At 36.6% G+C, this 12,219-nt stretch overlaps 1 long non-coding RNA gene across 1 annotated transcript; it reads left to right on the top strand.

The window, feature by feature from the left end:
* The first annotated feature begins 1,541 nt into the window (after positions 1–1,541).
* On the top strand, positions 1,542–11,574 carry LOC141725410 (uncharacterized). The gene is made up of 3 exons (XR_012577264.1): positions 1,542–1,598; positions 7,216–7,267; positions 11,096–11,574. It is a non-coding gene; the product is annotated as an uncharacterized LOC141725410 (long non-coding RNA).
* The last annotated feature ends 645 nt before the right edge of the window (positions 11,575–12,219 follow it).

Below are 12,219 nucleotides of genomic sequence, written 5' to 3'. Positions count from 1 at the left end.
CAGAGCTGAGATCACATGGCTTTAGTTCTTGGACTGCTTCAGCACTGATTTTAGTTCTGTTGTTATTTTGCCAGCAGGACTAAATATTGAGACAAAAAGGTGTCAAGTAGCTGAAAGACAAGTTCAGCCGCACTATGAGAAATCGGGGATCAGAGAAGATACTGTGTAATTAATTTTGTTTATACACAGACTCATTCAACTGGCCCTGCAATGAGTACTCTTTCCTTATAATGAATCAAAATCTACCACATTTGGTCATGAGAAACCTATTTTTGTGCCATTACTTAGTGTGCAATTACTTAGTGTTGCTAAGTAATCTAGAGAACTCAATATACTTAATGATATTGCTTTTTGTCATGGTCACAACTTCTATGATCCTTTGGTCTTTTATGCCGACAATGTATTCTCACTCCTAGTGCTGGAAATTGTACCTCTCCTTCATTGTCTCATCATCTTCGTGTCCTGTACTACAGAATGGTATTCCTATAGTGAGTGAAATATAAAAAATTAATCAGTAGTCCTGGAAGCAAGATATCAAGAAGGAAAGCAAGAAATCACAGATTAGAAAAGACCCTTAAGTTCCCAAAGTCCATTGATTAACCTAACACTGCCAAGTCCACCACTAAATACCACTCTCAAGTGCCACATCTCCATGTCTGTTAAATACCTCTAGGGATGTTGACTCAACCCCTTCCCTGAACAGCCTGTTCCAAAGCAATGATGGTATGGAATTCAGGTTGGAAAGAAAGAACAGTCTTTGATATTTCTTTTCAAAGCAGACGATATTCTTACCCTGACTGATAAAAGATCTTGGTTTGACTGTTAGATCACATCCTGTTATGTTGTCTTCTTTAATATTCTTGATGAATTTAATTTCTAGGTTTGACACTCAAATGATTTATATCTCTGTAAACTATGTTAGAATTAATTGTAACATCATTTAGCCAGTAATAAGTTCTATAAGTTTCTATAAGTTCCTCTCATCAGGTGGTCTGTGGTCTAAGGGAGGGGATCTGGGTGGAGGAAAGGCACATCTGTGAAAGAGCAAAGGCCAGCCCCTGTGGGATCCCTGTGGGATCTCCAGCTGGCACAGAGCAGGAGGAGGCTGGGAGATTGGGAAAGCTAAGCAGACCCAAATCACAAGCTTGGGACTTTTGGCAGCTTCTGTCCCTCTGACTATCCCAACAATTTTCCACTAACTGTTTGTCAAGATCACCTGCTTAAGGACCTCCTCATCTCCCTTACCCCATCTTTTTGTGATCAACTCTGACAGGCATCTCAGATTCTGCCCTACTCTATGCCTAGCAGGAGTTGAGTGACTTTCAAACCAGAAGAGACTGTTTCCTGTACCTCAATTTCAATGATAGACCAATGGAATTTGGTGTCAAATTAAGTGCCCAAATCACTCTGCAAAATCACTGTTAATTGATTCGCTTCAAACCACTTGAAATATATACATTTATTTCAAGAATTACACATCAGGACTTTGTTATCAACCCATTTATTATCTTATTTTACAGATCCTGGCCAAAAAATAACAGCTTTAAGAGTCAAGAACTTGTCAAGAAGCAGCTTCATTGACCATGCCTTCAAAAGCAGTGAGAGCATTAAACATAATATTTTACTGGGAAAGGCTGGAAATGCAAAGTATTTTTGGCCTGATACAGTAAATAATTTTCTTTTTTTGGTATGGCAAATAAAGGCATCTCTACCAAAATAGATCATCCCTCAGGCTAGTATATGCTGCTTTCCTAAAAAATATGCCCTTCCTCCTCAAGATACATTTGAGTGTATATGAAAGGCAAACACAGATGAATCAGATTAACAGTATTGGAGCATGTCAGCCTGTCAGGATCAGTGCTTGCCAATAGCCAGCCACAGTCTGAGTGAGAACATCAGGCTCACATTACCCCATCCTCCCCTGAGCAGATACAAATCACACGTGTCAAGTGTGTGTTCACTGCTGGTTAATCATAAGGACAGCGGTGGCTTCATCAGCCTCATGACTGACACCAGTGCAGCACCAGCCAGGAAAAAATATTTCTCTGCTCAGAATGGCATTTCATGCACTTAATTTTGAAATAATTTCTGGGACTATCCTCCATGTTAAATATTTCCACAGCTTCCTGAAAGCCTTCTTTTTTTATCCATCAGCTGAGACTGATTTCAGTCAAGTTTTTCTTTCAAGGTTATGCCAATTGTTATTGATTAAGCAGTTGCATAGGAACACGTGTTTTCAAATCTCTCACCTATTTGTCTGTAATAATTTTCTGATATTTGATATATTTGAACAAAAATACAAGCATCAGAACATAAATTCATGTAATACCACCTGGGAATATCTTTAACTGTCCACATGACAAGTATATATATATCAAGTGTATATATATATGTATGTATACGTACAGATGGCAGGTAGAAGAAAATTCAGGATAACTTGGATAAACCACCAGTGAAATTTTTAGTGTTTCTGCTGATACTGTTAGCTATTAACAGGCAAGGAGACAGGCCCTTGAATATGCAGTTTATTATTATTTTTTCATATTAAATCTATGAAAATATGCCAATCACACATTTAAGAGATGTAGACTTTTTGACTTTTTAAAAAGTTCTGTTTTTTACAGCTAAAACCAAAGATCAGACCCAACCTTCTTGTAGGCCCCCTTTAGGTAGTGTAAGGCTGCTAGAAAGTCTCCCTGGCATTTTAGTCTTTGTATACTAAAATATGTTTAAAAACCTGCACAAGTTTGTTTTTCATATTTCAGTAATCATTTTATTATCCATGGCTATATTCCAAGACATACAAAACACAAGCCTAATATGAAAACATTTTGTTTAAGCTTGAAAAGCTATCTCTTATCACTAAAAAAGCTAAATTAGAAAAGAACTCAAGAAAGTTAAAGATTTAGTATTCTGCAACTATTTTGGGTTTGTAATGTGTGAAACAGACTTGATATATAGAGAATGCAAATTAAAGCTATGGATAATAATTGTTGTTAATCTCAATTGTAAGTGAAATGAAAGGATTTTTCCATGGAAACAATTATCTCTTATTTATCTCTTTCTATTCCAAATGATTCCTGCTAAGACCAACCAGAGATATTGATCTCTCCTAGTAGTTCAGAAAGTGAAGGATTTCCTTTCGTAATATCTATTCTCAAAGCTCACCTAAACCTAGAAGCAAAACTGATGTCAGAGAGCCTAAATCCTAAATCTAGAAAATCTAGATTTTCTGAGATTTTCTGTCCAGCTAATGAAACCACTGACAGAGTGTCAGTCACAAGATTTCCAGCTTCGCTGTCCTTGAGGGGGAGTGTTTCATGAAGGAAACATACACGCTGAATATAAATCCCTCATGCTTTATAACACAGCTCTGAAACCAAAGTTACTGAATATACCCTGGTATGACACAGAAGAAATATGGACACCAACACCCCAATTGCTCAATTTTTCTGTAAGTCCTCCAGATCAAGTTCCCATGCTTATTAGAATCCAGAGACATCAGAGGAACTGGTATTTGTTGTTGGGTCTTGATCTCTCTGCTTCCTCTCTGTTGTATAGATAGGAATTTCACCTTGTGGGACACACATGAGTGATCTTGCAGGAAGGATTCAAGACATGTCTCCAGAAGCTCTGGAGAGATTCAGTCTGGTTTCCTTCCAGGGAAGCAGAGCAGGGCACTACTTCAGTTTTCATGAAGTAATGGCATTTTCATCAGCACAGAAACTTGACTACTCCTGTGCAGAGAGTAGCACTGAACCATCATGGGTTAGAGTCCAGTGGAGAAATAGTTTGGTGACAGCTCCAAAGTCCCAACTTGTCAGCTTTTAAACTTAAAAAATTGCAGTCTGGTGATTTATAGTGAGCATAACGAGAACATAAAAATGTTTTCAAAAACATTCTTCTTTTGAAGCAAACAAATCTGAGACCTTTGGTCAGCAAAGCTCTTCCCTTACTGACCCAAGTGTAACACTACAGTCTTTATGAAACAAGAATCCAAGTTCAGTAACAAAACAGTCCTCAGTGTGATCTCTGTCATTACAGATGAAAGACCAGAATCTCAAATTATACTCTATTCTATTTGTAGACTTTAAGCTTAAAACAACAAACAATTAAAAAGTCATTTTAAATGCAAATAAATCTGAGAAAAAAAGAAAAGCTGTAGTTACTTTCTGGATGTACTTGACAAAAGCCATTTCATCTACCATGTGTTGCAAGATAAGATGTTATTAAATATTTATAGGCAAGAGGCAGCCATATTCTTATGAAAAGGAGAGTATTTCTTTAATAATTACTAGAATGAAATATATTTTTTAGTTACTAAAAAATCCCTACCCTTTCTATGCATTAATATTAAGGTGAATGACATATTCAATAACAGCACAAATGACAATCCAAAAGTGGTATGCAAAATGTCTCCCCCAGGAGTATCAGTTTACTTTTTGGATCACATCCAAAGCTCCCAAAATTCTTTGAAATTTTTCCTATTGGTTTCAAGAGGGTCAGGCCCCTATAACATTATATCACTCTACATGTTGTTGAACCTAATATTACTCAATTGTTGAACCTGGGGGTCAACAGTCTGGTAGTTCAGTATTTGCCTTGAAGAGATGTTTCCATACTGTTTTTATCTTTTTGTACCATAAGTTTTAATTAAAGGCAGCACTTTTTTTGTCTCTCACTTTCCTTCTTTTGCCACAGTTGCAGAAAACTGATTTAGCAGTTTTTAATTATGAAAGGCTCTGCCTGGCAGAGTACCATGCCTTCATTCCTGCATAATGTGTCACAGGTACAAACTGCGCCCAAATTAGTAGCAGTAATAATATAAAAAAAGAAAAGCAAAGCCATGGTCAGATAACAGATCAAGCAAGATTTGATATTCAACTTTCAAAAATCTCCCGACATATATTCATTTAATGTTTCAAACACAATATAATATTAAGTTTAATTTAGATGCTTCCTCTTCTTGAAAGCTTATTACAAGCTACATTATCATTCTTGTGTTCTGTTTTTCAAGTATATTCATCTGGATATGAGTGCAACGAAATTCATTGCATTAAAAAGATGTAACTATTTTCTTGAGGAGAGATTTTCTTGGGAGAACAATGAGCAATTAGTTGTCCACATAAGTAGCAACATTCTATTTATGTTAGTAAATTCATGTGCAAATGTAAGTGCAAATATGGTCAATTAAATTCCACCAACTCAGATTATATTTCAGGGTGGAGCTGGGGCTGACAGTGAGAAGATACGTCAAAGTTCTGTCAACAGCTGCTTGTGATATCCTAGTCTTCTGGAGGAAAACCAGGGAGTTTTTATCTCCATGCCAAAATATTCCATCATACAAATCCAGATTGGTGCATACACTGCAAACAAGGGGGAAGCTTGGACTGCACAGAACTATGATTGTTGCTTTACTCTTGAGGCAGTGTGTCTAATGGAGGAGTAAACTGTGGCTTCAATGCTTCTCAAATTTTCAGAACTATTGTCATATTATAACTAGCACAAATGGCATTTTTATTTCTCCTTAGGATTAAAAATTAACCCTCTATTAAACCATAATAAATGCACATACTCAGAAATATGTCTAACATAAAGAACACTTCAGCAACATTTTAAGACTTGCCACTATTTTTCTTGTAAGATACCCATGTGAAGAACACCCTTGTGATCTATGAGTAGAAAATTTCATTAACCAATTCAGACTAAAAAAAATAAAGGAGGCAAATCTCAGGCTTGATCACTCAGCAGTCATTCAGTAGCTATCAAAAATGAAGCTTTTTTGTATGTAGTAGCCCATAACACTAGCCAGATCTCCATTTGGGAAGCCTTTCTAAGAATTAGATTCATCTCATAAAAGTGACAAGATCTGTAAAATTCAGAAATATTTTTGACATATGACTGGAGGTAGCATTATGATCCTCATGCAACAAACATTTCAGAATCCTGTTCAACCTTAAGTACATGGAAAAGATGTCTTTGTTGCTGCTTGTGTGAATTCTGGACACACACCTAAAATTTTGTGTAGGTTTCATGCCTGAAAACTAAGGTTATCTGTCTGAATCTCCAAGTATGTACAGCAGTGATTCAGGAACAGCAATACAAGCCCACACCAAAAGCAATATAATAAAATGTTTCTACTGTTTCTAATAAAAACCCTCAGAGTCCAAACTTAATTATATGTTTGAATATTGGCTTATCAAACTAAAAATCTTACTCCAAGGACATGGAAATAAATAAAGTAACACAAAAAAAAATACAAGAAGAGTACTGAATATTTAATAATATACCTGAGTTTCCTAAATTCATTTTCAAGGGAAAGAGCTGGGAAAGGATTTATTTCTACATCCTTGTTGTAGAATTGTACATGACAATAGCTTTAAAACTTCAATAATTTGATAACAATGCTTAATTTTACAAGTAGTGTAACTGGAGGTAAATATTTAAAGTCATATCTGTCAGTAGAATGGACATATGTTTTAACCCTTATGATTTTGATATTTTTATTTTCTATCCTACCCTCTAAGAATACAGTTCTACCACTAAGCACTACCAAGACAACTCACAAATTATATGAATAAGGGACAGATCTGGAATACAAATAAAGAATGCTAAAGAACAGCATTCAGACTCAAGCATTTCTTCATAAACACAAATCCTCTGTCCCAAGGGCCACACACAAATGAGCAGTCATGTCACAGGTAGACCTGCTGTGATACAAACCTAGACCATGATCTTTTCCAAACATGTATAAAAGGTATTCACACAGGGTGTTTTGATGTGAAATGCCATAACTTTTGCTTCCTAGTAATATCCCCCTAAGATGCTGAAACCACCATACATAATTTTTCTCTTTCTCATCTAGTGAACAGTGGTCACCAAAAGAGGTTATGGCTAAAAAATATATCAGTATACCATGTAGACACCTAATCAGAGCAACTGGCTAGGATAACTTTTTTACATATAATTGTTCCTTGCAACAGATAATGAATTATATTAATACTAAAAATGGCCTATTGGTAAAAAAATATTAGATTTTACCAAAGCAAAGAGTGTGTGTGATTGGGAAAATCAAATTTATATAGTATCTGAAAGTCATAACGTTCTGTAATAAAAATTTTTTCCTTGTACAGTAGTAAGTGAAAGGTAAAAGAGCAGTTTCTAGTCTATAATATCAATGTGCTTGCATTTAAGTCACTGTTTTTTCTTTTACAGAGAAGAGTTCAGGCATAGTGAGCTGCCGAATCCTTTAAGCTACAATTCCACTGTGAGTAGTAAATTCTGTATAAATGTGCAAATTTTAGGGGGCTTGGGGGAGGATTTTTTTCCAAGATGGAAAAATAAGTAAGGCATTTTTATTTCAATTAAGCAATAACTAACACAGTTGTGATGACAAAATTTATGTTTGAAATATCTGTAAAATAATCTTAGTTATTAAAATGTAATAGCCATCATATAGGATCCAATACATGTATAAAATTATAGTAGTGCATTATTGCAGTCTGGTGTCCACCTGTCCTGAGGAGTTATGTAGCAGGAACCTTGCTGGGAGTTCTCTGAAATGTAATAAAACATTATTAGCACAGGGAATTCTGGGCAGACGTCAAACCGGTCACAATCTCTGCAGCTAAAGTGTTTCCTGCAGCAGAGAGCATGAGTGCTGGGGCTAAGGTGAGACATTTAAACCCAAGATTTAAATCATGCAAATCCATGTGCCTGTGCTGCTGATGTGCTGGGAAGCAGTTACATTTCCCATGTGCCAAACTTGCTTCCAACACCTGAGCATCCAAATATTCACCAAGGGCCCTGTTGGACTCCCCCACGAGTCCCAGTGAGCTGAGAGTTTGTACACACAGCAGGAATGTCTACACACAGTTTTGAATGTGTTGCCTTCTCAGATTTTGAAACCATCTTCAAAATGGGAGGCTACATTGTCCATCATGATTGACAATGGACACCTCAGAGTCCTGCTACGTGAAATTGCTCTCTTAAGATAACACAATGACTTTAAGTTAGGTAAAGGAATGGAAATGGCTCTGTAAGGTTTTGCTTTCTCTTGGGCATAAGCCTTTCTGTTCCACTCAGTTTAGCGAGTATCTTGCTCTCAGGGAACTGATCGGTTAATGAAATTGCTGGTAGGATCAGTAAAGTGATTTCTCCTTCCTTTCTCTATAATGGTGAAAGTGATAGTTCTGCTACCAGAGCCATCTCACTTGCCTTCGGGGGAATTGAAGGGAGCCCAGAGAGGAGAATAAATCTGAATTTAGACTAATCATTACTTCTGAGGTGCACAAATTCTCTATAAAGGTAGCTAATTTTTTCATTCCAGTTGTAACTAATTTGATTCACTAAATCTACTGACACAGACACTCTGTTACTTTATACAGCTTAAAAGTCATGCTAAACTGGTAGCTCATGCTGATTTTAACACCAGAAGATTTTTTTGTTGTTGTTGGGTATTTTTTGTAGAGCCCTCAGAAAATGCCCTTAAATGCAGTAAAATCTTAAGATCTTTCCTGTCTTCTGCATATCTGCATATTCAGTATGATGGAACAGCACAATCTGACAAAGCCTGGGAATACATATTTTTACTTCAGTTGGCACTTGAATCGTCCTTTTGGGTATCAGAATTCCACAGTTGTTTTCCAGTTGAGATCCTGGCTCTTCTTAAATCTTCCCTGGAAATTCTGCAAGCAAGTATAACCTTAGCATGATGAATTATCCCATGAATAGAATTTAGCTCCATGTTTATGTGTGTGTCCTTTCTTGGTTCTTCCTCTAGCCCAGCAAAAGCTTCAGAGACTCTTCTGTTGAGTACTCTGTCAAGAAAAAGACACTTTTTATTTTAACAGTTCATGATGGGTGGATACTGTGCTGTAATATAACAGATATATTTTGAAAATTCCCAAGAAAAAACTGGTTCAGAGTGACAGATGTGAAAAAAATTTAAATTTTTTTGATCCCTGAAATTTAATTTTGACCGTTCCCAGATGTTTACATAGAGTACTTCAGGAATGGTGCTCATCTCATATGGGGACCAGGACAGGTTTATGTGAGATCCTTCACAATCTGCTAGGATGTGACAGTCCCAACACGGATGAGGTTTAAAAAAAAAAGTTTGAAAAAGTGCAAGACAGAAAATAATTAGGAAAGGAAAAAATGAAGAGATCACATGAGCCTTTCAGAGCGAGATAGAAACTCAGTGGTGGTGTCAGAACAAGAACCAAAATATCATGTGCCTGTCCCAACAAATGCTTGTCCAGGTTGTAATCCAGCTGACTCACAGCCAAGCACATGTTATATTTAGCCTGTCCAGCTGAAATGCTCATAGTGCAAGACTAAATAGTCCCGCTTTTCTTTAAATTCTCCAAGGAATAAAGGCCTAAAAGGAATTGGGGTTTCAAAGTACCTTGTGGTAACAAGGTAAGGCCTAAAAGGAATTGGGGTTTCAAAGTACCTTGTGGTAACAAGGTAAGCAAGAAGTAACAAGAAGTAAGCAGAACCATTGTTGGTACCCTGATACTTCCTGGTTGGTAACACATGGGATTTATTTCACTTTTCTTAAACACTTTAGCTCTCTCTGAGTATACTGAGATAGAGTTATTCCACGCTGATTAAAATACAAATGACCCAAGGCATTTTTGTAAAGATGAGACAAAAGAGTTACTGAATTGGGAAGGTCATGGAAGCAAAACACAAAAGCTATAAATCTATTTAAAAGTAATATTTATTGAAATCTTTATAACTAAGGCCAGAGTTGAAGAAACCTGCACAAATATTACAATTTTGTGCTGCAGCAGGCATCCATAGGTGCTCTTCTGAGAAACCAGAAAGAGTGTGTCACTCTCAGATTTACATTGTTGAAGTCCATAAATTACACTATTGAAAAGAGCTTTTTTTATTGTACTCTTTTCCATTCTACTTCTGTTGCTGGGTACACTGACTGTTTTTCTAGTGAAACTTAGTCACATAGTACAAATATTAGTAAGCAGAATGTGAAATAAAATGAAAATATGATTTGGTTATGCTTGGCTCCAGTGGACTAGAGAATATAAAACACTATCAACAGAGATTTTCCTTTTATGGTGGAATATGATACAGTGGTAAAAGAAGGCAGGGCAGGAAGAGTTTGAAGTTATGCTAAATTAGCTAGAGCAGTTTAATTAGGGATTTGGATGTAAAATGTTTTCTATTAAGTCCATGCTTATTTTTAGCAAGTCCTGTAGCCTTTAAATTAATGTGATACACAGATGTTTTATAAACATGAGTTATTTACCAAAGCATGTTTACTATTGATACACAGTAGATTTACTGCCCATTAATGCTCCCTAACTGTTTTAAATGTCAATAAGTAACAGATATGCTTTTACTGAACTTTATCACTTCTGTTTGGGCTGCTGAAAATTTCATAGGGTGACTAGAGATCTTCAAGAACCCTCCTCTCATAGGAACAAGAGTCCAGATGTTCATTTTTTCATTCAGCTTAGGTTCAGTTTTATGCAGTTTTATGCTCACATCAAGAGTGGTTTTGAGTGTCCTGCTTTGGAAATTAGGGCTTCCTTAGGTTGGGCAGCAGTGTCACCCTCACCCTCGCCTGTCCTGGAGACAGGTATGTCTCAAAGCTGAGTTTGCCCTCTTCTCAGCCATCACAGCTCACAGTTACCTCAAACCACAAAAGACAACTTCCAGGAAAGGTGCTAATAGAGTATCAGAATTGTGTTGAATGTCTTCTGTTCTGCTGCCCATGCTAAGGTGTCAGTAATCTGCAGCAGAGGATGAAGGCACACAGCATTGGCCTGCACCTTTACAGTCATGGCTGAATTAATCTACTTCAGCCCTTGCTAATCATATGTGAAATATAAACATTTCACTTTCAGTAGTGCAGTTTTATTGAGATGTTACTAGGTAAAAAAAAAAAAAAAAATTGAATTTTGCCTCTTCTGATGATTATGATCATCTTGCTCAGACACAGAGTTGCAGGCTTAGGAAGTTCCTGAGTCATCAAATATCTGAGGCTGGAAGAATATTTTTGAATTACTAAATCATTGACTGAATATATCCTATGTGTTTTCTCTGTTCTGAAATTTCTCACCAGACATCTGGTTTTGGCCTTAGTAAAGGAGAAAGAGTTTGTGGAGGTGAAGTCAATGGGCTATCTGATCTTGGCACATAAACCTCTCCTTTCTTTGAGAAAAACCACAGTGACAGCAGAGATCAAGCAGTGCTTGGCAAGTAAGAATTGTGAAAAATAATGAAAAAAAGGACAAGTTCCAACAAAGGACATAGAAAACAAACAGAATCAAAACCACAGAACCTACCACACAGTAGGAAAGTATTTCTTAGTCACACATCATAACCACACAGAAGACAGGAGATCTACACATACAAATGTTAATACCCAAAAGAATGAAGAATGTCTAAAAGTAGGATGGAATTTGACCTTCACATCAGACTACAATCAGTCATTCTTGGAGCCAGGATAAGAGTCTGTATGATCTTCTGAGACACTTTAATGGTTCTGCTACAGAAGATTGACTTTCCTTCTGATAATTAATGACAACAACACTAACAGCACTGTGAGCTGGAAAAGTTGACTAGGGAAGCAAAAGACTAACCAGCCATTTCAGGATGAGCTTTTGTGAGAAGCAGAAGATGAATAGAGACCAAGGAAATAATTTTTGAACTGTCACGGCTATAATGATGAAAACACCACACTAAGAAACAAAATACATTTCTTGAACAGTAATATTTCATTTCAGGCTTGCTGCATGGGTGAATATGTATTCCCCACTAAGTTCCTAAAGGACACGGTGTATCACAGTTTTATTTTCATTGGTATCAAGCACAGTCAAAGATTTTATCCCGCTATATTGGTATTACAGACCATTACCAAGGACCCAGCCTGTGAGTTGTAGAATGTGGATGAACTGCTGGAGTCACAATGTGATCTTTGCATTGTCAACTACACATCAATCACAACGCAGCCATGCAGAATCAGGAAGCACAACATGGCTACACCCATCTTGAGTGTGATCTGCAAAATGTGGAAGGTATATTCCCTGTCTTCAAGAGGTAATTATCTACTGAGTTACTGCAGTCAAATTTCAGCAATTACAAGGCAAGAAACTATGTCAAATTGTTTTAGAGAAGTATGCAGTCTCATGAAAATTATTTCATCACTGATGGAAAAAAAGAATCAATATTATAAAGAGTGAAATT

Source organism: Zonotrichia albicollis, chromosome 1 (genome assembly GCF_047830755.1).
Source record: "Zonotrichia albicollis isolate bZonAlb1 chromosome 1, bZonAlb1.hap1, whole genome shotgun sequence".
In the NCBI taxonomy this organism is placed as follows: Eukaryota; Metazoa; Chordata; class Aves; order Passeriformes; family Passerellidae; genus Zonotrichia; species Zonotrichia albicollis.
The sequence above is the reverse complement of the archived record's forward strand: the minus strand, read 5'-3'. Positions and strand labels throughout refer to the sequence as shown.